Raw genomic sequence first — 24,175 nt, 5'->3', positions numbered from 1 at the left:
TACTATGTTGGGTCAGTTACATCATTAAATCCATTCATCACAAACTCTCACAAATCATTAGCAACCATGATGGTTCTCATTTTCTTTGCCCATGTATCATTATTCTGTCCATTAAAGGATAGTGGATAGTACCATGTCTTTCCCACATCTCCTACCATGTCAAATACTTAGAAAACAAAATACCAAACTCATGAGGATGTGGGACCTCAAAGCTTTGCTACCATGTGAGAAAGACACCTTTATAGATTAAAGCTTTTTCTTGGAAAACAATATGTGTTGAGTGATAGGCAGTAGGTGTCAAGTGAGATTGATATGTTAATGAGCTAAATGGGAGGTTTACTTGATATTAGTCAATTCCAAGTGACTTTGTCACCAAAGGGAGATGGATCTCAATAATAATGCTTGGTGAGAAATGAAACTGAGTGTGCTCGATTGATGAAGACACTGAGTGAGTCTAGTTGACTCAATAAGGAAGAGACCAAGTGAGCTTGGTAAGCACAAATGAGGTACTTGTTGAAGTCAACTATAGTTTGATAGGCACAAAAAAATATGTGTAGATTGAGTTAACACAAGGAGGACTCAGTTAACAAGGGAACCACAAAAGTTAATAAAAGACTTGTTGTTAGTGTATTCCACCATTAGCACATAGAAGAAGATATCATAGAACATGCAACTTTGAACTTCTCAATTAACATGTGTTATTCATAATAAATAGAAATGAGACAATGTAATGAGCCAAAATAATTGGATTGACTAATATGCCTGCTTGCTTTCTTTCTATTCATAAACTGATTCAACTAAATACAAATCTAGGAGAATAGGGCTTCAACAAGAAACAAAATTTTTTAACCTAAAACTTCTACATGTAATATAAACTTGAAAAACTACTAGGTTGCATACAATAATTCCTACAACAATCATTTCTTTACAAGATGATAAAAAATGAACTTACACAGAACAAAGGAGAACTGATCCTATGCTATTGCAACTCTAATTCTTTGTTATTCCTTCTACTCTTTGAACTCTATGCTTTGATATTCTCCTTTTCTCTTCTTCTAATCTTCTAATTGAATGAAAGAGGCTCCATTCCTTTTGTCTTGTGTCAAAAAAATTTCCCTCTATTCGGATTTCAAGGTCACGTAGCAAGTTAAATATGTTTGGCGGGTACATGTGCATTTGGCTAAAAGGCAATCAACTATTTCAAAAAATGCTTATAGTGAGATGAATAAAATATTAAATCAAATCTAGCCTATAAAAAATGACTTGAGCATGAAATTGAAAAAAACCTACAATTCCATGAAATTGAGAAAAAAATATTGCTACTATAATTTAGTTTTGTTCACACTTCATTCTTGCCATGCACATATTACAATTTCCATTTGTTTCTTCCACTTCTCTATAATGTATATGAATACATTTTTTAATTACACACTATGTATTTAATATTATATTAAGCTTGTTAAGCAATTCAAACTAGTATATAAATTGTGGCATTACAATCCCTTGATATAAGAAAAAAATGAACATGCACAAAAAAAGAAAATCCAATAGAGCCTTCACAATGTCACAAATGAGATAAAAACATAAGGTAATTAATAATCATATAAGTCAAATAGAGGAAAAATTAAAAACTTATGGAGAATAAATAAAAATTAGAAACTTTCCCACAAGATTGACAATACAAAGGAAACTTCAATTTTTAAAAATGAGGTTTTAATATCAACAAAAAATCATAATACTAAAATGTCTTACAACATTTCCATCAAGTTTTACAATATATTTGTAAAAGAAAAATCAAATTTGGGAGCAAAGCCCCAACAACAAGCCTATCGACTTAATTAATTATATAAAAGCTTGTTAAAAATAAATTATTTTATGAATTATTTTTATAGTATTTTGTAAATATTTTTACCTCTCTCTCTCTCTCTCTCTCTCTCTCTCTCTATATATATATATATATATATATATATATATATATATATATAGACACACACACACACACACACACACACACACACACACAAAATTTAAATATGTAAATCTTAAGAGTTGTATGATTTTAGAGATACATTCTTAGAAACATTATAATAAGGAAAATAATGTTAGATTTAAAATTTATTATATTGTTTAGCCCTAATTAATGTGATTATTAGGAAAGTATTTGCAAAAATGTTAAGACAATTTACAACTATTGCATATGAATAAAGTTTATGTGAATAAACTATCTTACATTTTTATAAAAATTCTTAAAGAAAATTTACAATTAGAAACTTGAAGACTCTTAAAATCATAGTTGATATTTATGTTCTTGACTTTCTAGTATTGAGTATGAATCACATTTTAAATAAAAATTCTGGATGGTTGAACTCTTATTTATAATAATATAAGTATTATGAGAAGAAAAATATAATTAGTCTTTTTTTGCATGAAACATTATATTTATATTATTAATAACTAGTTCAAAAGAGCACTTGAAGAAAATAACTAGAAAGAAAAACTCTAGTCATTGCCTGACAAAAAGAAGGAGTGCAGAAGAAAAAATATTGCATCAAGAGAGAGTATCTATCAACACTAACAAATCTTGTCCTAGAGATTCTTAGATTGAGAATATAGTAATTACAAACATCTCAATACTCATATGAATACAATTCATTGATTGGTGATAGAGACAAGACCTAGAGCCCAACAAAAAATGTCATAGAGATTACCATCCCTAAGCTAAATCCAAAACTTCAATCAAGAACTTGATATTAGAAAGTCATTTGATGCAAGTATAATCCAAGAACCTGACCTACATATAATATCTCAAAAGAACAAGTGAGATCCATAAAATAAAAACATCAAAAATCATAGAGAAGTCATGGTTTACTATCAAATAAAAAATGAGGAGGACTTAGCCTTATTCTAAACATATTCTTTTGTCATAATATTAACCATGTTGGGGAGATCAAGGAGGTTAAGTGGGGAAAGTAAAGAGTTAATATAAACCCTGTCAGTACCCAAATTAGCCTAAAAATTAGCTAAAAGATTGTCTTCTCTATAAGTATGCATGATGTAATCTTTAGAGATTGAATCAAGAAGAGACAATACTTGATGTAATATATACTATATGAACCAATTACATACATGACATTTAATACATGCATTAATAATAATTGATGAATCCCCTTCAATAGGTAGCTTAGATATAGAAAGTGATTTGGCAAGTTCCAAACCAAAAAGCAAGGCCAAGGCCTCAGCTTTGTTATTAGTACACTGAGGGAGAGAAGATGATTTTGTTGCAATCACATGACCCTTAAAACCTCTAATGACTATGGCATAGCTAGAGTTGCATAGATTTCCTCTAGAGGCCCCATCAAAATTTAGTTTTAAATAACCCTCACTTGGAGGAATCCACTTGGTTGGTCTTAGATAAGAGGAATCTTGGATGGACACAATGGAGAAGGAAGATGAGGGAAAAGTAAACCCTTTGACCACTAAATAATATAGCCATCCCAAGGAGGAAAAGCATGTTTACCCTTATCTTTACTTACTGAAGCATTAACAAGCTCAATAATTGATCTCTCTAATCCTTCCAAAAATTGAGGTATTGGAGATGACGTCTTTCTAAAAATTCTCTTATTTCTTTCCCACCAAATTGCCCATACTACAAATGTAGGAATGCACTTCCAAAGACATTTAAACATTGATTTAGAGTATAAGATTGGCCATGCTTGGAATAAATCCTATTCAGAATTAGGTAATAGCATATGGAAATTAAGCTTATCAAGAACAAATGCCAACAATCTTGGGCAAAAGGGTAGTTTAAGAAGAGGTGGTCTACTATTTCTATAGCTTGCAAACAGAGCACACAATTAAAGGGATTGGAAATGTTCAATCTGTGAAGATGATCACTATTTAAAATTTCGTTCTTAAGTGCAAGCCATTCAAAGCATCTCACTTTTGGTAGAACTGAGCTATTCCAATAGAATTCAAAAGCATCATATGTGGTTTGATTATACTAGTTGTGTTGGAGAGCCAAGTATCCTAGTTTAATAGATTATTTACCATCTTTAGCTAGAACCCAAAAGAAGCAATTTGGATGATTAGACATAAAGGCATTCCTTTTAGCTAGTACTTGTTTGAAATAAGTAGCTTGATTGTGGGATATAGGAAGAGATGAGGGGTCTTGCCAAATGACTAGCCTTGTGAACTTATGAATAGCTAAGAGACAAGTAGAAAAGGATGTCCCCCAAGCTTGAATCACTATGTTTGAAAAATCCTTTAGAGAATCAATAGTGGCAGGGGGGGGGTGGGGGCGGACCCATTCCATGAATCAAATAAAAAATTGACACTATCCCCATTGTTCACTTGTAATGATATGAATGAAGCAATAACTTCTCAAGAAGCCATCATGAAATCCCAAATGATAGACCCCTTTGGTGGGTCAAGCATAATAAAAACTCTAGAAGCTTCCAAGTTATCCAAATATTTTTCTTGCAAAAGGCAACACTATTTGGCAGAGGGTTTTTCATACATTTGCCAAACAATTTTAACACCAAAAGCCTTATTCCTATTAGTAATTTTGGGAAGTCTGACACCTCCTATTCTATAAGAGGTTGATATGGCATGAATAGAAATTATCAATATTTTCTTTTGACCATTCATATTATCTGACCAAAGAAAGGTGCAGATTAAAGTTTAAATTTGAGAGATGATACCTTTGGGGGCTTGTAGAATGGAGAAGTAATAGGTAGGAATGGCAAAAAAAACAATTTTGATAAGAAAAATTCCACCTAAGAGGGATAACCAACGAACCTTCCAAGCACTAATTCTACTCCTGATACTCTTTTTTTTTTTGAACATTTCCATTTAAAGTAATGAACAATTTAAATCCAAGACCTCTTAGATAAGAGGCTCACAATTTACCATTGTGTTGTAGGCTCTTGCCTAAATAATATAATTAGTTATTTTCTTTAGGAATATTAATGGAAATCAAAATACCATATTTTAGTCACCACAATTCAAGAAGCTCTTAGTTGAAGAAACCTTCCCCTATTTCAGATTTAGATTGTATTTTTAGTAAGAGAAGCTCTTAGTTGATGAAATGTTCCCCTATTTCAAATTTAAATTGTGTTTAATTACTTTGTATATGATTTTTCCATATTTCTCTCTTAGTTATGTATTATTAATTTCTTACTTATTGTTCTTAAATTTTAATAGATCTTACTTACTAGACTATTACCAAATAATTTTTGTTTATATATTTTTCTTTTTATGTTATCATTGTTATATTTGATTTCTAAAATGCATATTCAACTCTTATATTCATTGGACCCTTTCATATAGATCTTATACATAGATTTTTAGGTTTTACTTTAGAATCTTTAATTCCATGACCAACATGTTTGGACCTTAGTCCAAAATTATTGTCTTCTATTAATCATTGTATACAAAATTTATGTTCTACAATTTTCTCACACTCTTATCTTTATATGTTCATAAATTAATGTCTTAATTTTCAAGAACTAATTCTTATATTCTTAAAATTATATTTTTAACATGTTTAAAATTGTGATATTGCACTGTGTAGCTTTTTGAGTCATATTCATTGACCCATATTTCATAAGTAGTGATCCAATACGATTCCATATCATGCTCATAGAAGTGAAGCACCCAAAATTACCACAAAGTCACCAATCCAAATAATACCCCAGCTTGAAAGGCACTTAAATTACATTTTAACATTTTAATTTAGTGTGAAATTATCTCCTACTTATCAGTTACGCACTCCTTTCTTCCTAGTGAAGTTGATCACATTGTTTGATTTGCAGGAACTAATAATGGAAGCTGAAAACAATAAAAGGAGTATTAGTATAATCATCCAAGATGACGAAAAGAGGGAAATCCGCTTGGAAATGAGTAGAGAACATGAATCATGGATTGATCAATTAAAATATGGTCGTAAACCAGCTAGAAAGTACAGGCCTATAAAAACGTGTGGTGTATCGATATATCGAGTGCCTGAAACTATAAAGAAAACCAAACCACAAGCTTATGAGCCCCTGGTAGTGTTTCTTGGACCTTTTCATCACAAGAGGGACAAGGAGATGACTCTAATGGACGAATTTAAGCTCCAAGCGGTAGACAGAGCCTTGGAAAGGATCCCTCATATGACCAGAGTAGGGCTAGTAGAAGAGGTTTAAAAGCAGGAGAAAAACATCGGAGATTGCTACGAGGAATCGGCTATTGAATGTGATGGAGATACACTTGCCTGGATAATGACAGTGGATGCATGCTTCATTCTAGAGTTCCTTCGAATGGACTTGCCCGATTCCAGGCTTGTTTTCTGCAGGAACAGACTTGATAACGTTAAAAGACGAGAGATCATGATTGACATTTTGAAGATGGAAAACCAGATTCCTATATTTATTCTGAAAAGGATCCTAGAATTGGAGTTGAAAGATCCTGTAGCCTTCTTAGCTGAAAGTCTGAGCGAGTGCGTGGGCGGCTATTTTCAAGGCTTTCCTTTAAAGGGAAGAGAGGTAGATAGTACTGAAGAGAAAAAAAAAATATAGAAATACTAAAGACACACATTAAGGAAGGTGCATTCCATCTGTTGGATTTGTCAAGGGGGGTGATTGTACAGGTCTTGTCAAATCCAGATGACAAAAGGGGGTGCTCCTCCAACAGAGAGGCGCTGGTGGCATAGAAAAGTAGAGAGGCGCTGCTAGCATAGAAATGTAGAAGTAGATTCGAGCATGATACCTTCAGCTAAAAAGTTACAACAATCTGGAATTAAATTAGAGCGGGAGAAAGAAGGAAAAGTCCGTTTTGAGTGTCGCGTATTTTTTCGAAGCAGTAAACTTTTCCTCCCTCGAATCAGGATATATGATAACACAGAAATATTCCTGAGAAATCTCATTGCTCTGGAAGAGTGTCAGAGGAAGAAAGACTCCCAAGCTAAGCGAGCAATATCACGCCACGTGCGTATGATGAATCACTTAATTGATTCCACGGAGGATGTGGGGCTGTTCAGGGAAGCGAAGATTCTTTAGAATCTTCTGGGTAGTGATAAGGAAGTAGCTATAATGTTCAATGCCCTATGCGTCGAGATCACGAACGACGAAGATTTTGAAGATATTTTGAAAGATGTGAACAGACATTACAACAGCAAGGTCGATGTGTGGATGAGCGAGTTCCGGAAACAGCATTGTTCGAGTCCATGGTATGTTATGTCCTTGGTGGCAGCCGTAATACTTTTAGGCCCTGTTTGGTTGTTGGCATAGGAATAGAAAATTAGAATAGAAAAGTTGGAATGAGAATGGAAATGAGGAATGGGAATAGAAATAGGCAATTCCAATCATGTTTGGTGCACTTAGAATTTGACTAGGAATATGTTAATCTATTGTTTGGTTGTACAAAAATAGAATAGGAATAAAGTTAAGTTTTGTATTTTTTAAAATATTTTTCATAAATTTATTATTTTTTTAGTTAATTCATTTTCATTTTCATTTTTTTAAATAAATAGATATAATTTAAAAAAATGTTGTTAAATTTTTTTTAAAAAAAATTTAACAAAAAAAATTCAAAAAGTAAAAGTAAAAAAAAAATTCGAAAAAAAAAAAATCGAGAAAAAATAAAAATAAATTTTAAAAAATTTAAAAAATAAAAAAATAAAAAAAAAATAAAAAAATTTAAAATTAAAAAATAAAAATTTATTTTTTTAAATGGAAAATCGGAATGGGAATGGAAATGGCCTATTCCAATAACAGATATTTTTTGGCATAGACATATGCTCATTTTAGGAGCAAAATTGGAATATGTCTTCCTATTCCCAATTCTGATTGAACTTACCAAACAACGAATATAAAACATATTCTAATTTCATTTTCCTATTTCACTCATATTCCAACAACCAAACGGAGCTTTAGTCCTCACACTTCTGCAAACCATCTATACAATGGAAGGTTATTTTTTATCTTAGAAAGATCCATCTTCATAGATATATTGCATTTTAGAGTCTCATGTTTATGTTTTTGATATTAAGAAGCACTTAAGAAGGGAGCTGATCCAAAATTTTAGTGTCTTATGTTAACTATGTTGGTATCTAATTGTAGAGTCTTATAGAGTCTTATGTTAAATATGTTGGTATCTATTTTAATTTTAAAGAAGTTAATCAATTTTTACTAGTCTATGAATCAAAGTCTCTAGTGCTTAATGTTTAAGCATTCTGTTCTAGTTTAACTTCAATTAAAAAAACTATTTATAGTCTATGTTATCTTAGGTTTTATTATAAGGAATTCAATTCAAAGAATGTGTATGATTTTATGTACAAAAGGTGTACATCTTAAGAAATAATATATTAGTATTTTATCTTTGCTCATGTATGTCTAACTTCATAGATGTAACATATAATTTTGAACTACAATATTAGAAAATATAATATTTTTATTAATTAATGTCAGAGAAACATATAATTCTGAAATACAATATTGGAACACACACACACACACACACACACACACACACACACACACACACACACACACACACACACACACACACACACACACAATTCTAAAATACAAAAAAGAATGTTGAAGAAGAAATACTGCATCAAGAGAGAGTATCTATTAGTACTAATGAATCTTGTTCTAAAGATTCTCAGATCGATAATATAGTAATTACAAAGAGCCCGAAACTCATTTGAATACAATTCATTGATTAGTGCCAGAGACAAGACCCAGAGCTCAGTGAAAAATGTCATAGAGATTACCATCCCTAAACTACATCCAAAACTTCCATGATATTAGAAAGCCATTTGATGCAAATGTAATCCAAGACCCTGACCTACATATAATATTTGAAAAGAACAAGTGAGATCCATAAAAGAAAAAACATGCAAAATCATAGAGAAGTCATGGTTTACTATCAAATTAAAAATGAGGAGGACTTAGCCTTATTCTAAACATATTCTTTTGTCATAATATTAACCAAGTTGGGGAGATCAATGAGGTTAAGTGGGGAAAGTAAGAAGTTAATATAAACCCCATTAGTACCCAAATTAGCTAGACAATCAGTTAAAAGATTGCCTTCTCTATAAGTATGCATGATGTAACATTTAGATATTGAATCAAGCAGAGACCATACTATATAATATTTTTATTAGTTAATATAAGATTTAACATATAATTCTGAAATACAATATTAAAACATATAATATTTTTATTAATTAATATTATGCATATTTAATTTTATTGTTCTAAAATCTAAATTTAAAAAATTATTAGATCCATATTTAAAATTCAAGTAATAGTAATATTGATAAGAATGATAGTATCACGTATGTTATTTTTAATTTAATCTTTATTTGACAACAACAAAACATTTGTAAATAAGTTTGCAAGTTTGGGAGCAGTTGTTTGCTATTTTAATGATTAAATTTTATTCACATTATTTTCTCTCTAATCGAGGCAAGAATTTCCATGAGATTTAATGCAAGTGTTAGATTTAGCACACATGTTACTCGAAGAAAGACATCATCATTGGAATCATCACCTAGAAATTATATGTTAGAATATTTAGAATAACTACGAGGGGAGGTTTAAGGGAGGGGAGGGGAGGGGAGGGGAGGGGAGAGGAGGGAGGGTGGTGAAGTAGTTATCCCTAGATCCAAATGTACAAATGAAATGCTTGAAACTTCAACTAACTTAATGCAATAAATCACTAAATGAAATTGTTTATAATAATCCAACTTATTCATTCCATTTTAGCTCTTTGTTCTATATGTGTTGACTTGCAAAAACTTATCATAGTCAATAATAAACTTAAACTTAAAAACACTAAGTAGAATAAACACACAACAAACATCCACACAATGTTTGACACTAGGATTTAATGTGGAAATCAAATTTTAAAAAAACCACCAATAACATGCTACAACTTTTTCACTCTTCTAAACTGAGCTCTATTAGGAGCCAACCTTGTTAAAGGTTACAAAACACACTGTTAGGTCTGACCCTGTTAAAGGACTTAATCACCCTATTAGGAGTGACCGTGTTAGAGGACTTAAGAACATTCTATTCGAATGTAACCTTGATTAAAGGATTTAAAAATGACTAATAGGTTAACCTTATCAAATGGACTTTACTATTATCACACTAGTTAGAAAGTAACAACAAAACTTTGATATGATAAAATACAACTCACTTTGCAAATTCGGATCTCCATTCAGCGTAACTCTAATTCATTGATTGGACTCCATCATTTTCATCATCTCATATCTACTTGGAAACTCTTCAAGCAATCCATCACCTCACAAACTTAACACTTCTCCTTGCAAGTTTGTCCACTACTTGTCTCCACAAGTTTCCATTCCAACAACCCCATAAAACATACTAGAGACCTCCTTAAATAGGGATTTAATCTTTTGTTGCTTAATCATAATTATAGATCTTAGGGTTTACAATAAGATCCAAAAAATTCAATGAATCTATCCATATTCTTGTTCTTCTTCTCTTCTCAACACTTCTAGAAACATCACCTCAAATATTAGCCTTTGATCACTCAACTAATCCTTTCCTTGCATTAAATAATATAGCTCATCAATCCTTATCATCAACACATTTTTCTTATTCTAAGATTTGAACTATGTCTGCTACAAATCTTGATTATTTCACAAACTATTCTTTTGGTCTCACTCAGTCATCACTATGTTCTTTAGTTTAGCCTTCAACAGATCACCTACTCAATGCTATCACTCAACAATCTCTATCACTCGACCAATACACATACTTAGCCAATATTTTTATGCTTAAAAATGCTTAAGTTATCTAATCTTATGCTTCAACTCCTTCATTGATCATACACCAATGGTATTTGGTCAAGCTTATCCTTTTGACTTGTTTCAACACTACTCTTCATTCAACTATCATCTTCACTATGTATATTCATTAAACAATAAATTATCTTGTCAAGTACTAACTTATCAAGTGCCCACTGTATATCCATCTCACTTACACATTTTATCTCAACCTTTAACTATGTCATCTTATGATCTATTCTTTTAAAATACACTTCACAATCAAATGATATGGCACTCTATACTGTTAGTGAATGTCTCTCCAATACATTTGACATCAATGACAATATAACAATTGTTCCAATAAGCTTTCAATAATTTTAGCTCCAAAAATATAATCATTAATGAAAAAATACTCGTAGAACAAATCAATTTTCAAATCTAAGTTACAAGAGTTAATCTTAATCAAAGCTTATGATCATGGGCAACTCCATTACATCTAATAGATTTGACATCCCCTTAGCTATCTCATCAGTGTTGATCTTATTCTTGTCTATCAAACCATACCTTCTCTTAATTTCTTATATTTATAAATGGGTCTAGAAATATTTTTCTAAATCTTCCAACTTTGAGACACCTAGTCATCATATCAGGAACTTAATGTAAACATAAATAGTGGATATAATACTTTGCAAGTCACCTGAAGGTTCTCATCTATAGCTACCTAGGATTTGACATGCAATTTATCTAGAAGATATGAAATATCCCTAAAAATATAATTATTCATCTCTTTCCAAAAATTTCAAAGATAAATGAAACCTAATGAGAGATTAAAAGAGTGTTACTCCCATATATAATCATATTGCCAGTTAGTGTCAAAAAGCCAAGTGAAAGTGAGCATGATAACTGAGTCATTATATTGCCTAAGAAATGAAGCAAAAAATGTCAATTTTATAATTTATACCAAGCTCAGTATTTATTGAACCATTCTTCATACGCCAAGTAGAATACATTGCTGAGCTAGATATAGTATATTGAGAAAAGGCACTACCAAGCTACACAATTACAACTAAGAAAAGTCTATAGAGAATAATGTACAAAGCACAAAGCATCCACCAAGTGAAACAAAAGATACATATACATTTGAATTAGCACAAAATATGATGAACCATGATCACCTAAGTTGGAAAATGGTTTACTTGAAATGAGTTAAATATTTGTGAAGATCTCTTGAAGAATTTGGATGGACTATTTGATGATTTCACAGTATGAAAGACTAATGAAAATAAGGAAAGGGAAGTAATGAAATGATGGATTATTTTAGATCATTGATTTTGATCAATGATGGATTCTAGAATGTTCCTAAATCCTAATTAGGTCACAAATTTAAATGAAGAAAGAAAACTATAAAATAACCAAACAAGAACTATTTAAAGGGTTGTTGTCACCACTAAGAAGTATAGAAGCAAGAAATGAGATCAAACAATAGCGTATAGTACATAGTTTATCAGAGGTCAAATATTCAAAGATTTGAGTAGTTTGGATAGGATTTGCAAATCAATCATAGAAGGTGGTATAGTAGTGAGCAAAAGAGGGATCTAATCAAGTAGAGGGAGTTTCTATTAGAAAGATTATTTTTTGCGACATTCTAATCTCCATAGTAGTTGTAAATTATTGAAAATTGTGCACCTAACAGTCTTTTATGTAAATATCTTAACTAAGTACACACTTAGAAGAGTGTTGTACAATCCTCGAGAAAGGGGGATTCTAGCAGATTGAATTGTATACTCCTAAAGTGTAAGTAACTAGAAGTGATAAAATATTGTAGCCTTAAAAGGGCACTCTCTTATTGCAGTAGTGATGAATTTGTTGATACCATACACACCATAGGATTCCCTTTGACCAAGGGTTTCTACATGACCAAATGAATGTGTTATGTGTTATAGTGCTTGCCCCTAGTTTACATATTGTTATTATTGCTAAACTCTTTTAGGCCAGTTTATGCTTGATGATTAGTAGCATTATCTTTCAAATGGTCAGATATTGTTTCATATAATGTTGATTTTATAATGAGATTACTTGGTACTAGTTATTTCATGTATGCATGATTTTACCTTGATGATGATTATTTAGAGTGATTTCAGTTATTTGATGATCTTAGTTAGATGGATTATTTATACATATTTTCTATGGATGCTTACTGCATACTACATGTGTATGGTGTGCATGTATGGTTTCTTTATGTATGACATCTTTGATGTGGTTAAGAAAGAGAGTCATAGTCATCTACTATTTGGGATCTACACGATGCACCACTTCCTGTCATTTCTTGTGTAGTTTATAATATATGTGTTTGTACAAACACAAATTTTATGCAGATTGTAGGTACCAGGTATTGACTTTCCTAAATTGCAAGATGAGCATAAGCTATCATAATATCATAATGGTAAGAGAGGGGAGATAAATACTTGAGTCCAAATCTTAACCTTGAAAACCATTTGTCCTAGAAAATTAACACAAGTATCTATGATGATTACCCTTTTGAATGCATCATATGATGTAAATTCATGATTATAACCCTTGAGTTTGATCTTGTATGTGGTATTTTATGATGGGTTTTCATATTTTATCTTATAGGTCCTTGGTGATTTTTCTATTAATTAAGTCAAATTAAAAAATAAAATTAATGATTTAACTTAATAGAAAATTATTATGATATTTTCAATATCTAATTATATTTAATTAATTGGGAAATTAATTAAATAAAAACAATTAAATTTAAGGAGAAAATTATAATCCATTTTGAGAGAGTAATAATATTTATTTAATTTACTAATAATACATTTAGGAGATCATTTTTAAATAAATGATAAATACTATTATTACTTAAAGTTCATAAATATTTTATCAATTAATGCTTCAAAAATAAATTAAAAAGTGAAAAGAAAAATACTTTATTAAAGATATTTAAAATTACATAAAGTATGCATGATGTTTCAAAAAAGTTAATAAAGAGTTAAAAAGTTGTTATCAAGGAGTTCCCTTAGGTGATCGTACAATTAGTGCCCCAGATTTAGGAGAGAAATCCTTATTAGCAATTGAGGGTCCATTTTCCAAGGACCATGAATTTTTGGAGAAGGGAATTTTTTAGAGAGAAGGTTTTGAGAGAAGAGATTTTTCTCACAGTCTTCGAGTGTTTGCAAATTAGTATCAAAACCAGATAGATCCTTATATTTTGTTCACCTAGTTAATTATGTAATTTAGTATTCCTATCTTCTTCATTATTGTTGAAATTTGTTTTCCAAATTTTGTTTATATCAATCTTTCAATCTTTCATTCTAGATCTATTAATATTCATATCAAATTCCATTTGTATATCAAGATTGAAAAAATAATTAGAAACCCTCATTCTATATATAAAAATTAGTAGTTTAATTAGGAAAGATTTGAAATGAAACGGAAATTTTATATTGAAAATTTGATTAGTTTGTCCTATTTTTCCCACTAGAGTATTGATAGAAACTCTCTCTCTGTGTGTGTGTGTGTGTGTGTGTGTGTGTGTGTGTGTGTAGGGGAACTATTTTTATTTATTATAAAATTGACTTTTATATAAACAAATTAATTTTTTTTTATATATTAAATTAAGAAAAGGGAGTAGAGGCAAGTTTTACCCCATCTCCCCCCCTTACCCTTATTGCTAGCATAGTCTACTACTACTCATTGGGTACTACAACAACACTCTATACTGCTATTGTCATAGGCCCTTGCAATAGCCATAGGGATGTTGTATGGCTTTAGAGGCTGATAGGCCCTAAATGCATCATATCACGTGTTTCAAATTTTTTTTGAAAGTTGTTTTTATTATTTAATATTATTAAATTTAAATTGTATTTAAATTAAATTATTATTTATTAATAATTTTATTAATATTTATTTATTTAATAAATATTTAAGGAATATTCATATAATTGTTTATTTATAATGATTAATTAATTGAATTAAATTTAGTTTAATTAAGTTTGATTAATAACGAATATTATTTAATGAAGTGTTAAATTTATTTTATTATTATTAGTAATAATATTGATTTTGATAAAATTGTAATTATTTTATTTAAAAATTAATAATTATTATTTTAATAATTTAGTAAATAATTACCTTTGAATTATTTTAGAATATTTAACTTATATCAAATAAGATTAATTGTGCATTTTGTTCAAAACTTGAACACTTAGACTTCAAAAATGAAATATACATAAACTTTAAAAAAAGGCAAAACCAAAAACTGAACTTATACAATTTTCAAACATGTGTCTTCTATGTATGCTTTAAAATAGTATGTTTTATCGTTATTATAGCATCTTGTATCTTGGATATTATTGTAGGATTGTATCTTGGACAAAATCTTCAGTTAGAGGGTGTAGCTTAGGTCATGGTAGAGGCCATGGACGAGGCAGAAACATCAGTGTACATGAGTCTGTCCACAAGACCCTAATTAGGAAGATGATAGGGGAGAGCATGTTAGTAAGCATCAGGAAGAGAACCATAGAGAGTAGTAGGCTAACTCAGAGGAAGCTGACCCAAGGAAAATGATGAAAGCCATCATTGATTGTCTACGTCCTCTTTAAAGTGTTGGTCAGGATCGGGCACACCAGGTAGGATATGAGCATAAAAGAAGGTATAGGAGTCCTTAGAGGGATTAGCAAAGATTGATTATAGCTTCTTAGATGAAGGATCATGAGAGGTTGAAGGTTGAACCCTTTAATGGAATGGGTTCATGTTATGTAGCCGAGCAGTGGCTTATTGCTCTTGATAAGGGTTTTTCTATTTAGGACTTTTACACTAATGTCAAAGTAAGGTTTTATATTACCAACTTGTAAATCTTTGGAGCCACTTGCTGGACTATCAAAGAGAAGAAATTGGGTATAAACATGAACAATGTCACATGGGAGTTATTTCTAGAAAACTTTCATGAGTGATTCCTACTAGAAGAATGGAGCCATTACAGAGCTGATAAATTCCATGACTTGAGACAATCCACTATGACTGTAGTAGAATATGAGCACAAATTCTATGAAATCATACTATATTCAAGAATTAGTGATAAAAAAACATAGTTGGCTCAGCATTTCATCAGAGGCTTGAACAACTATTTAGTTGGGAGTGTTAAGGTATTTGAACCAAAAACCCTCGAAGATGAAGTACATCGAGCCATACTTGAAGAGCATAGTGTTAACCTAGGACATGGGGGCTTTGTACAAGCCCCTACATTATCAAGGTCCAAGGATAATTAGGGAGTAGGTGGTAGTTAGAAAACTCCTTTTGGAGGTAATTATCAACAAGAAGGAACTTATCCCCTAACACAGAGTTGTGGTAGTGGTTCCAATGCTAGGAGCTATCATAATGCTCAACACAATAGGCAAAATTAGTACACTTAGCCTAATCTAAGCAACTAGTTTGATGCTAGTGGGGGTAGTGTTTAGTAGCCTAGTGCACCTAGAGTGCATAGGAATTTTGACAAAGATTGTTTCTCATGCTGACAACATGGGCACAAGTCATCCCATTGCCCTTAGTGGAAATCACAATTCTTAGATCAGAGACCTGTAGCTTTAGAATCTATAGTTGGAGACATGGGTAGATCCCAAAGAGCATTCTCAGTGGAGTCATATCCTCCAATAGGGATAAATAGTCCAATGGGACCTACATAGTGAGTTCTTTAGTTTTATCATTCTTATAGGCTTCCAAGAGTAAGCCCAAGTCTAGGGGTGGTGGATGTAGTGCTTGCCCCTAGTTTACATTTTAATATTATTGCCAAACTCTTTTAGGCCAGTTTATGCTTGATGATTGGTAGCATTATCTTTCAAATTATTAGATATTATTTCATATTCAATTGACTGTATGATGAGATTACTTGGTACTATTTATTTCATGTATGCATGATTTTACGTTGATAATGATTATTTACAGTGATTTCAAATATTTGATTATGTTAGTTAGATGGATTATTTCCACATGTTTTCTATGGATACTTAACCCATACTATATGTGTGTGTGTGTGTGTGTGTGTGTGTGTGTGTGTGTGTGTTCTTTATGTATGACATCTTTGATGTGGTTAAGGAAGGAAGTCATAGACACCTGCTGGTTGGGATCTACACAATGCACCACCACCTGCCATTGCCTATGTAGTTTAAAATATACGTGTTTCTACATGCATGGATTTTATGTAGATTGCAAGTACTAGGTATTGACTTCTCAAAATTGCCAAGATGAGCATACCCTATCGCAATATCTCAATTGTAAGAGTGGAAATAAATTCTTGAGTCCAAATCCAAACCTTTAAAACCATTTGTCTTAGAAAATTGGGACAAGTATCTATGATGATTAGCCTTCTGAATGTGTCGTATGATGTAAATTCATGCTTATAACCCTTGAGTTTGATCTTGTATGTGGTATTTTATGATGGTTTTTTGTATTTCATCTTATGGGTCTTTGGGGATTTTTCTATTAATTAAGTCAAATTAAAAGATTAAATTAATGATTCAATTTAATGAAAAATTATTATGATATTTTCAATATTTAATTATATTTAATTAATTATAAAATTAATTAAATAAAAAGAAATAAATTTAAAGAGAAAATTATAATATTTTTTGAGAGCTTAATAATATTTATTTAATTTAATAATAATATATTTAGGAGTTTATTTTTAAATAAATGTTAAATATTATTATTAATTAAAGATAATAAATATTTTATCAATTAACGCTTCAAAAATAATTTAACAAGGGAAAAATGAATTTATTTATTAAAGATATTCAAAATTGCTTAAAGTATGCATGAAGTTTCAAAAAAGTTAATAAAGAGTTAAAAAGTTGTGATCAAGGAGTTCCCTTGGGTGATCACACAATCAGTGCCTTGAATTTAGGAGAGAACTCCTTATCAGCAATTGAGGGTCCATTTTTGAGGGACTAGAAATTTTTGGAGAAGGGAACTTTTTAGATAGAAGGTTTTGAGAGAAGAGATTTCTCTCACAATCTTTGGGTGCTTGCAAATTAGCATTACAACTAGGTAGATCCTTGTGTTTTGTTCACCCAGTTAATTAAGTAATTTAGTATTCTTGTCTTCTTTGTGATTGTCAAAATCTATTGTCCAATTTTTGTTTGTATAAATCTTTCAATCTTTCATTTTGGATCTATTGATATTCATATTGAATTTCATCTATATATCAAAATTGAAAAAGCAATTAGAAACCCTCATTTTGTAGATGAAAGAAATTAGTATTTTATTTAAGAAGGGTTTGATATGAAATAGAAATTTTATATTGAAAATTTGATTAGTTCATCATATTTTTCATATCAGAATATTCATAGAAATGCCCCCCCCCTCTCTCTCTCTCTCTCTCTCTCTCTCTCTCTCTCTATATATATATATATATATATATATATATATATAAAATCAAAATTATAATTTGGAGGGTGAATGTTTTTATTTATTATAAAAATGATTTTTATATAAAAAAAAATTTATTAAAAAATATATATTTAACTAAAAAAGGGAGGAGGTGAGTTTGATGCAGGAGCATCCAGAGGTATAAGGGCAATCCTGTGTCACCCAAAAAAAAATTTACTTAGACTTAGTTTCTGTTTCATGTCTTTACATTTTTGGATACCCATTTGGCTGAAATAAAGGTTCCAACTCTCATAGTTCAAGTATCAGTGCATTTGAAAATCTCAAAAAAATAGGAGCATGTATTTGGGCCATCATTTCGGTAAACTAGAAGGTGTGAATTGGAAAGATGAATGTAATCATGATTTAGAGCATTCTAGAAAAAGAATCAGGTCAATAGGCCCCACGGTTTGAAAGTTATTGCAGCTTTTCAGGTTTTGGAGACCTCCTAAGAATGCTTCAAAGTCAGGTTTGGGGCATTAAATGACCTTGAAAAGGGTCAAAAAAAGGGGACAAGTGAAGCTGGTCCATAGGGCTATAGAGCGCTTTGAGAGCTTTTCGAAAATGTAAACGATTCGTCAATCGGAGCTACAGTTCAAAAGTTATGCCTCCCGAAAGTTCGGCTACCATTTCTGGATTCTTCTAGATTTGCACCGACTTCTAACGCAGCTTCTGGAACCTTCTATTTTGTTGGTGGATGCCTACTAGCACTTTCTAGAATGTACTCCTAGTCCTTAACCCTTCGAGGTCTATTTAAGGAGATTTCTGGCATTGTAAAAGGCAGTTCGGAGTGGAGTTTGAGAGGAGGTACCATAAGGAGAATTTATCTGTTTTGAAGTTTATTTTCCTGTACTATTTGTACTAGCTTATTTTTTCAGTTAATATAATTTCCCTTTTCTGTTGTTTCCATTCTGTTCTTGGGTTGTGTCCCCATCAAGTGGTATCAGAGCGGGTTTTCCTGAGTGTGTAGACAGAGCACCGACTGTGAGGCAGTTTGCACCAGGACTGTGTGGTTGTGGGTTCAAGTTAGAAGATTCCTCCACGAAGAGAGCATGGTGGAAGGGCTAGAGCTATTGATCCTGAGGAGGCTAGAGCCCTCCAGAGGCAGGTACAAGCATTGCAAGAGGAGCTTCGTAGAGGAGAAAATGTTGCCGCAGGTGACAATAGTGAGGATGACAATGAAGAGAAAGTAATGGGACCAGAAGAGGAAGTTGACGGGGAAGTTCTGAATCTTGTAGAGGAAAGGCTTTTTAGGGCCATTACTAAGTTTGGGAAAAGACCTACAATTGAAGTGGGTATATTTTCAGGAAATCTGAAACAAGATGAGTTGATCGATTGGATCAATGAACTAGAAGAATACTTTGAGTATGAGGATATAAGGGACCCAGATAGGGTTAATTTTGCAAAGGCCAAACTGAAAGGCCATGCCAAAATCTGGTGGCAAGAGGTTCAACTGGAAAGACTTAGAAGAGGAAAGGAGAAGATCACAAGATGGGATCGCATGGTCGACAAATTGAAGAAGCAGTTCATTCCTGTGGACAACGAGCTTGATCTGTTTAAGAAGATGCATGGGTTAAAGCAAGCAGGAAGATCAGTCCAAGAATATACATAGGAGTTTTACCGACTCTTGATTAGAGCGGGGCATGCAGAAGCAAATAAGGAGAAGGTTGCTCATTATATCAGTGGGTTGCGACCTAGCATCCAGGAGCAATTAAGTCTGGTAAGAATGACCAGCGTTGAAGAGGCATACCAGTTTTCCCTATGAGTTGAAGAGAAGCTGAATAAAAGGTTTGAAGGAAGAAAAAGAGGGCACGGTCAAGGAGGAAGGGGAAGCGGTAGATCATCTGGAGGCTGCAATGAAACCCAAAAGAAAAGTAAAGATGTGGGTACTAGCAGAAACCAGAGGAATGAGGGTTTCAACCGCTCCCATGATCAAGACTTTGGAAATCAAAGAGGAAGAGGTAGAGGATGTGGACAAGGAAGAGGAGGCTTTTGTGGTACCTGTTTCCATTGCAATGAAGAAGGTCATCATGCCTTTGAATGCCCTCAATGACAAGGAAGGACAGATAGGAGAGCTGAGGGCCAAGCTAGGGTTGCTCATGTGGATGAGGATGCACAATCATCACATTTAGAGGATGTAGAAAGAGGAGAGACCTTGGTAAGTGAAAGAGTCCTACTAAGTGGTGAGAATGAACCAGGACAACGAAGGAGTTTGTTTCATACCAGATGCAAGTGTGAGGATAAATGTTGTGACGTGATCATTGATGGTGGTAGCACTGGTAACCTGGTATCAAAAGAGATGGTCTCTAATCTAAAGCTCAAGAGGGAGAAACATCCCCAACCCTATCAGATTTCTTGGGTAAAAGATGATCATAAGGTCCTGGTAAGTGAACAATGTTTAGTAAAATTCAAAATTGGAAGTTACCATGATGAAGTTCTCTATGATGTTATTTCGATGGATGTTTGCCATCTATTGCTGGGTAGACCATGGCAGTTTGATAGACATGCAATAGATGATGGACATGCAAACACATACTCTCTGACAAAGTATGGAGTTTGCCACAAATTAAAGCCCATGAAAAAGGAAGGTGAAAAGGTATGTAGCAGTGCTAGTATTTGTCTTGTTGATGGAAGGAAGTTTTTAGATGGCATGAAACATTAGCATATGTGCTATGCTTTGATTCTTAGGAAAGATAAAGAAGGTAGTAGTGAAATACCATTTGAAGTTTCAGATTTACTATGGGAATTTGGAGATATTATCTCTGATAATGTTCCAAATGGATTGCCACCAGTAAGGCAAATCAGTCATCAGATAGATCTGATTCCAGGAGCTAGTTTGCCTAACAAGGCTGCTCACAGGATGACTCCTACTAAAACAGAGGAGCTAAATAGACAGGTTCAGGAGCTGTTGAGTAAGGGCTTGATTTGAGAGAGCCTAAGTCCATGTGTAGTACCTGTAGTACTTGCACCAAAGAAGGATGGAGAGTGGAGGATGTGTACAGATTCTCGAGCTATAAATAGGATAACCATCAAGTACCGGTTTCCTTTACCAAGGATGGATGATCTTATGGACTGCTTGAGTGGAGCTCAGTACTTCACAAAGATAGATCTGAAGAGTGGCTATCATCAGATATGGATTCGAGAAGGAGATGAGTGGAAAACAGCCTTCAAGACCAAGGATGGTCTTTATGAGTGGTTAGTCATGCCCTTTGGATTGACGAATCCCCCAAGCACCTTCATGCGGCTCATGAATGAGGTACTTAAGAAGTTCTTGGGAAAATTTTTTATTGTCTATTTGGATGATATTTTAATTTTCAGCAAGACTTTGGAAGAACATTTACTGCATATTCATAGTGTCCTTGAAAGGCTAAGGGAAGAGAAACTGTTAATTAGTCTAAAGAAGTGTGTCTTTGCAAAAAGGGAGTTAGTCTATTTGGGATTTGTTATATCATCTAAAGGTCTCAAAATGGATCCAGAGAAGGTAAAAGCCATCTTGGAATGGCCTACTCCAAGGTCTCCTACTAAGGTGAGATCATTTCATGGTCTGGTTAGTTTTTATAGGAAGTTTATTAAGAATTTCAGTGGCATATGTGCACCCCTAACTGATACAATAAGAGGGGATAGAAAAGAGTTCAAATGGACTGCAGCAACTACGAGAAGTTTTGAATTGCTGAAGAAGAAGGTGACTGAACAGCCTGTGTTCGCACTTCCAAATTTTAAAAAAATATTCCAGGTGGATTGTGATGCTAGTGGTAGTGCTATTGGGGATGTATTAAGCCAAGAAGGTAAGCCTATTCCATATTTTAGTGAAAAATTGAATGATGCAAAGAAGAAGTATTCTGTTTATGATCAAGAGTTCTATGCAATAGTTTAGGCCTTAAAGAAATGGAGGCATTATTTATTGCCAAAGGAATTTGTTTTGCATACTGATCATCAGGCATTACAGTACCTAAATAGCCAAGGCAAATTGAATCAGAGGCATATGAAGTGGGTAGAATTCTTGCAGAGTTATACATTTGTGTTGAAGCATAGAAGTGGAAAATCTAACAGGGTTGCAGATGCACTAAGTAGGAGATAGTTGTTGCTTACAACAATGCAGGTTGAAGTAGTTGGGTTTGATGAACTCAAGAATTTGTACCCCGAGGATCCTGATTTTGCTGAAGCATGGAAAGCTTGTAAAGAGCCTGTTTCTATAGATAGAACAAAGTGGTTAGACTATTTGATTCAGGATGGCATGTTGTTCAAAGGTAGTCAATTGTGCATTCCAAGGAGTTCCATGAGCGAAAATCTGATTAAGGAGAAACACAGTGGAGGGATGGCAGGACATTTTGGTCGGGATAAGACCATTTTCATTCTTAGAGAACATTTTTTTGGCCTCAAATTACACAGGTTGTGAAGAAGTTTGTATAGAGTTGCCAGGTTTGTCAAGTTGCCAAGGGGTTTAGTCAAAATACTGGCCTATATCAGCCATTGCCTGTTCCATCAAGGCCATGGGAGGACATAAGTATGGATTTTTTTCTTGGATTGCCAGGGACACAAAGGGGTAATGACTCAGTATTCGTGGTGGTTGATAGGTTCTCCAAAATGGCACATTTTATTCCATGCCACAAAACTCATGATGTTGTCCATATTGCAGACTTGTTTTTCAAAGAGGTGGTAAGACTACATGGTCTTCCAAGGAGTATAGTTTCTAATAGAGATACTAAATTTGTGGGGTATTTTCGAGGACATTGTGGAAGAAGTTGAGAACAGACCTAAAATTTAGTTCCACGCATCACCTACAGACTGATGGTCAAACAGAAGTGGTAAATAGAAGTTTGGGCAATTTGCTGAGATGTTTAGTTGGGGATAAGCCCAAGGGATGGGATTTGATTCTACCATAGGTAGAGTTTGCTTATAATAACTCTGTAAATAGGAGTACTGGAAAATCACCATTCCAAATTGTATATGGGAATAGCCCAAGAACTGCACCAGAGCTGAGGAAGATAGAACAAGGGGAGAGGACAAGTGTTGAAGCTGAGGAATTTGCTGAACATATCAAGCGTCTACGTGAGGAGGTTCAGGCACACATAACCAAGATGAATCAAGAGTATAAAGCTAGGGTTGTTCAAAGGAGAAGACATAAGGAATTCCAAGTAGGAGATTTAGTCATGGTACACTTATGAAAAGAAAGATTTCCAGCCGGTACTTACAACAAGCTGAAAATGAAGAAATTTGGCCCCTGCAACATTTTGAAGAAACATGACTCAGGAAATGAATATGAAGTGGAGCTGCTAGATGGTATTCAGATTTCTCCAATTTTCAACATTGCAGATTTAACAGAGTATCATGATGATGGTGCAGATGAGGAGCTAGTGTTAGAGACATGTCCAATTCCTGCTTCTAAGAAGGAGGAGATAAAAGACATTCTAGATCATCGTGTGGGTAGGAGTACCAAAAACAGGCAGTATGAAGAGTATTTGGTCAAATGGAAAGGATGACCAATGGAGGGCTCAACTTGGATTTCAGTTGCAGAGGTTTCCCATTTGGGATTTCCTCTACCATCCATAAAGTGACAGGGTCACTTTTCAATCTACCCTGGGTGTCTGATGCAGGAGCATCCAGAGGTATAAGGGCAATCCTGTGTCACCCAAAAAAAAATGTACTTAGACTTAGTTTATGTTTAATGTCTTTACATTTTTGGATACCCATTTGGCTCAAATAAAGGTTCCAACTCTCATAGTTCAACTATCAGTGCGTTTGAAAATCCCAAAAAAATAGGAGCATGTATTTGGGCCATCAATTTGATAAACTAGAAGGTGTGAATTGGCTAGATGAATGTAATCATGATTTAGAGCATTCCAAAAAAAGAATCAGGTCAATAGGCCCCACGGTTTGAAAGTTATTGCAGTTTTTTGGGTTTTGGAGACCTCCTAAGAATGCTTCAAAGTCAGGTTTGGGGCATTA

The 24,175-nt window shown here is 33.0% G+C and overlaps 1 pseudogene; it reads left to right on the top strand.

Annotated features, from left to right (window-relative positions):
* Positions 1-5,822: 5,822 nt before the first annotated feature.
* Positions 5,823-7,966, top strand: LOC149533278 (putative UPF0481 protein At3g02645; annotated as a pseudogene).
* The last annotated feature ends 16,209 nt before the right edge of the window (positions 7,967-24,175 follow it).

The sequence above is a fragment of the Cupressus sempervirens genome, chromosome 10, assembly GCF_028749045.1.
Source record: "Cupressus sempervirens isolate cs-2001-9-10 chromosome 10, ASM2874904v1, whole genome shotgun sequence".
Lineage (NCBI taxonomy): Eukaryota > Viridiplantae > Streptophyta > Pinopsida > Cupressales > Cupressaceae > Cupressus > Cupressus sempervirens.
The sequence above is the reverse complement of the archived record's forward strand: the minus strand, read 5'-3'. Positions and strand labels throughout refer to the sequence as shown.